Below are 6,254 nucleotides of genomic sequence, written 5' to 3'. Positions count from 1 at the left end.
TATTTAATATTATCTAATAATTAGTTCTTGTTATATATAATATATAATGTATAATATATATAATAAATAATATATAGAATACATACTAATATATATATTATGTACTATCCTATAAATATATATATATTTTATAAATAATCTACAAATAAATTAAGTATTATAGTTTGGCCCACTTCTTAGTAAAAAAGACAAAACTAAGCAATATAATTGTGTTGTTTGTTTTAGTCTTCAATTCGTGTGGTATGCTGCAATGTAGCGGACTAGTTCATGCGGCAACAAAGGAGATTCGTCGTACGTGCAGCACAAAAATAGAATTTGGGCGTTAGAAAAATGTTCATTCTTTGTTCATTCTTCCCCTCTCGATTATTCTGTAAAGCTGTTATCAATGTCCATTCATTGCTAATTTCTTTAGCTTGGTTTAGTGAATTGAAGCCCCGGAATTGATTATGCTGTAAGATTATTTATTTATTTTTATTATATAATTTTTATGTATTTGGGTATTAAATATTCTTCTAAGTTATTTGAATAGTTGTATCATTTAATTGCTAGGAAGGCCTACTAGTTATTCACTTGATATAATTATTTGCTATATTAGATAATGTTGTGCTACAAATTATTCTAATATTCAGTAGCAACTGGGTTAATTATTGACGGCTTAGTGATAATTGGACTCGGGTAGAATATTTTCCTAAGTTAAATGCAACCGCTTGTGCTTGTGTTATTTAGTTTGTCGGTTTTCCTAGTTCCTATTGCTGCTATTAAATTAAATCTATAGCGCTTGTCTTAGGTTATTTAGTAGTTAGGGGTAATTAAACCGCGTGTGCTTTAGTTACCTATAACTAAGGGAAAACGGAAATGAAATAATTTCACGACAAATATTCAATTGCATATTAATTACTTTACTAATCAATGATCAGTGTTAAATTCCGGTGGTGGATCTTTACTAACCAAGGTTTTCTATTATAAGTGCTTTCAATATATTAGTTTCATTGCTTTATTCGATTTATTTAATCTCTTGTTTATTTAAATTATCTTTTGCTTAATCTTTATTCTCGTTATTTTCCAAACCCCCCATTATTTCCTTGAGCACAAAAGTGAAACTAGTTACTCCTCGTGGGATCGATCCTTACTCCCGCTACTATGTTTGTAAGGTTTTAATTTGGGAGCCTATGACAGCTCACCAAATTTTGGCGCCGTTGCCGGGGAGATTTTCTAGCTTATTTTGTGTTTGTTTATTTATTTATTTGTTTGTTTGTTTGTTTTTCTCGTTAATTTGTCCCAAAAAAAATCATCAATAATATAATTTTCTTTTCCTTCGTTACTTTTACATAATTGCTACACTATCTTTAACGGTTTATGCCTATAACTCGATCTGCTAACAAAGAAGTCTTGCCATACAATTCAGAAATTGAAAGAACTGTACGCAGGTGGAGGAAACAAGCTTTGAGCAAATTGGAGTTTAGTGATCTGGCTACCGATTCTACCTTAGAAGAGGAACCCATGGCTCAAAATCGGACTTTAAAAGAGCTTGGAGCACCAAATTTAGATCACCAACCTTTATGCATCACTTTCCCTGCTCTGGATGCTAATGTCCAATTTGAATTAAAATCTGGATTAATTCATCTTTTGCCTTCTTTTCATGGACTTGCAGGTGAAGACCCTCACAAGCATTTAAAGGAATTCCATGTGGTGTGTTCAAGTATGAAACCCACAGGGGTTACTGAAGAACACATCAAGTTGAGAGCCTTCCCATTTTCTTTGAGAGATTCAGCGAAGGATTGGCTATATTATTTACCTTCCGGAAGCATCACCACATGGAATAACTTAAAGACACTATTCCTTGAAAAATATTTCCCAGCTTCAAGGGCGGCCAACATTAGAAAGGAAATCTGTGGTATAAGGCAAAACAATGGAGAGTCATTATATGAATATTGGGAGCGTTTCAAAATGCTTTGTGCAAGCTGCCCACACCATCAAATTAGTGAGCAATTACTCATTCAGTACTTTTATGAAGGACTTTTTCCAATGGATAGAAGCATGATTGATGCCGCAAGCGGTGGTGCTTTAGTTGACAAGACACCAGACGCTGCAAGAACTCTAATTGCGAACATGGCTGCAAATTCTCAACAGTTTGGCAATAGAATAGTCCAACCGTCTAAGCATGTGAATGAGGTAAATATTTCTGCTCTTGAACAACAAATTTCTGGTTTAACTACTCTTGTCCGTCAATTAGCAGTAGGCAATATGCAAACTGTAAAAGCATGTGGAATTTGCTCGGTAGTTGGGCATCAAACTGATGCCTGCCCAACTCTTCAAGAAGAACCTATTGAACAAGTTAACATGGCTGGATGTTTTCCTGGACAACCTCAAGGTAAGTATGATCCGTTCTCCAATACATATAATCCTGGATGGAGGGATCACCCAAACCTTAGCTATGGGAACTCACTAGGGAACCAGTTTGTTCAGAATCGTTCTAATTTTCAACAGTATAGACAACCATTTCCTTCAAGACAACAACCGACCCAAAACTTTAGCTCAGGTACGAATCTAGAAGATATTGTTAAATCTCTTGCTACTAACACTTTGCAGTTTCAACAAGAAACACAACTATTCCAACAAGAGACAAGAGCTAGTATTCAAGAAACAAAGGCTAGTATTCAAAACTTGGAAAGACAAATGGGCCAACTAGCAACTACGGTTAGTCGGTTGAAAGCACAGAGTTCTGGCAAACTACCCTCTCAAACAGTTGTTAATCCTAAAGATAATGTAAGTGCAATTAATGTTGAAAGTATGTCGCTGGAAAAGAATGTTGATTTGAATAAGGAAATAAGTGCAGGAATCATTGCCAACAATAAAGAGAAGTCCCAAGGTAAGCTTTCTTCTTTTTCTGATTATGAACCAGTACCCCCATTTCCTCAAGCTCTTTTAGAACCAATAAGAGGAAACTCAAATAATGATCTGTACGAGACCTTTCGTGAATGTGATGCTGATAAACCACTTTTAGATTCTATGGAAAAAGTACCTCGCTATGCAAATTTTCTAAAAGAGGTACGCACTATGAAAAAGAAACGAAATAATGAAAGAATTGGGGAAGTGAAAGTGCAAGAGAATGTCTCTATGGCTAGTCAAAGCAATCTTCCTGAAAAGTGCAAAGACCCAGGTATGTTTACTATTCCATGCATGATAAGTGGGGTGAAATTTGAAAATTCTATGTTAGATTTAGGAGCTTCTATTAATTTCATGCCATATTCTGTTTATGCTTCTTTAAATCTTGGACCCCTGAATAAATCTAGTATAATAATTCAATTGACTGATGGATCTACTACATATCCTAGGGGTGTGATTGAGGATTTGATTGTTGAAGTTGATAACTTGGTTTTTCCTGCTGATTTTTATGTGCTTGATATGAAAAAAAATAATCATATTTTGTTAGGAAGGCCATTCTTAAAAACTGCAAAAACAAAAATTGATATTCATAGTGGTATGCTTACTATGGAGTCTAATGGTAAACTTGTGACTTTTAATATTTATGATGCCATGAAATCTCCTAGTGATGATAATTTTGCAATTTTTGTTGATTCTTTGAAGCTTGTTAAATTTGTTGAAATTGCGTCTAAAGAAAGAAAAGAAAGAAAAAATAATAATTCATCTTTGAGTACTAATCTGCATGAAGGGACTGTTTCTTTGAATATTCATAATCATCGAAGGTACTCAAAAAGACGATGGAAATTTAAAGAATTATCATAAGTCGAGCCAACGACGATAAACAAAGGCGCTGCTTGGGAGGCAACCTAAGGTGTATTTGTTCCATTCTTTTTCTTTTATTCCCGTTTCTCATTCAATAACCCTTTTTCTGTGCTTTTTTTTTTTTGGTTCAACATTGGGGATAATGTTGATAATAAGTGTGGGGGAGGGAATTTAGTTTTATTATTTGTTTGCATATGTCAAAATTTTCAAAAATTTTCACAAATATTTTACTAGTATTTTATGCAAAATAAGTATTATTTTGAAAACTTTCAAAAAAAAAAAGTATTATTTTGAAAAAAAAAAATCCTTTCCTGAAATTCATAATGTGATTGAATAAATAGTTTGGCAAATTGTGATTAGTTTGTTAGCATTTCTTGTTTGATATGTAGTGGCTATATTAAGTAAGCAATAAACATGTGAGTGTTTTGAGCCATTGACTGACACTTCGGTCTTATTTTCTTTCTATTGTGTGATTTCTTCCATAATTTTGTTTCTCTAGAACTTGCCTTGATTCTCTTTTAAAGCTAATTAGACCATGCATGATTCAAGTGTGATTAAGGCCATTACTTGATCTTGAGCCTCACTAGCCAAATAACCGGTTTGTCCTATGATTTATTTCCCCTTGTTAACCACTTTGAGCTTTATGGCCATTCTTTTCTTTATTTTGAACCACATTACAAGCCTTTTATATCTAAAAATAATGCCTTCACCCAGCTGAATAACTAGTGGAGCAAATTTTGAATTATTCGTGTAATCTACGTGAGGTTGTGAGGAAGAAGTGTGGGGGAGGTCACTTTCTTGTGTTAATATGATGGAGAATGAGGTGGGTTGTATCTTCATTGCCGATTTGTCACTAGGTCTTCTATGAAAAAGAAAACGAAGACAATTCATGATTCCAAAAAAATATGGAAATTGAAAAAAATGAAAAAAAATGGAAAAATGGAGAATATATGTTTGAAAAAGAAAAATATTGCTGAAAATTTATGAGAAAATGAGAAAGAATCAGCGATTGATTTTGAGTTGAAATACTTCTAAATAAATGAAGGGGAAATTCTGGTAATACTGAGGAAGCATTCTATACTTGGTGTTGAGCAAGTATCTTGGATTATTTGTATTTATTTGCTCCTCTAGTTTGAAAGCTTTTATTTAAGCTACTTTCCTAAATATTCCCTACCTTAACCCTAGCCCCATTACAACCTGTGGAAAGTCCTTATGATTTGTGTCATGCATGACTCTTGTAGTAGTGATTGGGAAGATATGCAAGCCTATGGTAGAGCAATTTTATAGGAATGAACTTGAGTGAAATTTATACCCATCAAACACTTGAATGATGAGTGATATTCCTGTGAGGGCTTACTTATTTAGTTTTCTCAATTTTCAGACAGGTGTGCTAACTTATTAATTGCAGGTTACTTCAGATTATTGTTCATGATATATTATGAGTTTTGAGAATTTCATTTCCATTTACTTCGCAAATAATATTTTTGCTTGGGGACAAGCAAATGTTTTAGTGTGGGGGAATTTGATAGGCATATTTTACACTCATATTTTAGGTACATCTTTATGATAATTTTGCATTAGTTATTTAATATTATCTAATAATTAATTCTTGTTATATATAATATATAATGTATAATATATATAATAAATAATATATAGAATACATACTAATATATATTACGTACTATCCTATAAATATATATATATTTTATAAATAATCTACAAATAAATTAAGTATTATAGTTTGGCCCACTTCTTAGTAAAAAAGACAAAACTAAGCAATATAATTGTGTTGTTTGTTTTAGTCTTCAATTCGTGTGGTATGCAGCAATGTAGCGGACCAGTTCATGCGGCAACAAAGGAGATTCGTCGTACGTGCAGCACAAAAATAGAATTTGGGCGTTAGAAATTATTTTGGAAAGTGTATAAATAGTAGAAGTTTCCATTTGTAAAATGTTCATTCTTTGTTCATTCTTCCCCTCTCGATTATTCTGTAAAGCTGTTATCAATGTCCATTCATTGCTAATTTCTTTAGCTTGGTTTAGTGAATTGAAGCCCCGGAATTGATTATGCTGTAAGATTATTTATTTATTTTTATTATATAATTTTTATGTATTTGGGTATTAAATATTCTTCTAAGTTATTTGAATAGTTGTATCATTTAATTGCTAGGGAGGCCTACTAGTTATTCACTTGATATAATTATTTGCTTTATTAGATAATGTTGTGCTACAAATTATTCTAATATTCAGTAGCAACTGGGTTAATTATTGACGGCTTAGTGATAATTGGACTCGGGTAGAATATTTTCCTAAGTTAAATGCAACCGCTTGTGCTTGTGTTATTTAGTTTGTCGGTTTTCCTAGTTCCTATTGCTGCTATTAAATTAAGTCTATAGCGCTTGTCTTAGGTTATTTAGTAGTTAGGGGTAATTAAACCGCGTGTGCTTTAGTTACCTATAACTAAGGGAAAACGGAAATGAAATAATTTCACGACAAATATTCAAT

The sequence above is a fragment of the Ipomoea nil genome, unplaced genomic scaffold (assembly GCF_001879475.1).
Source record: "Ipomoea nil cultivar Tokyo-kokei standard unplaced genomic scaffold, Asagao_1.1 scaffold1317, whole genome shotgun sequence".
NCBI classification, from domain to species: domain Eukaryota; kingdom Viridiplantae; phylum Streptophyta; class Magnoliopsida; order Solanales; family Convolvulaceae; genus Ipomoea; species Ipomoea nil.
This window is presented reverse-complemented; position numbering follows the sequence as displayed.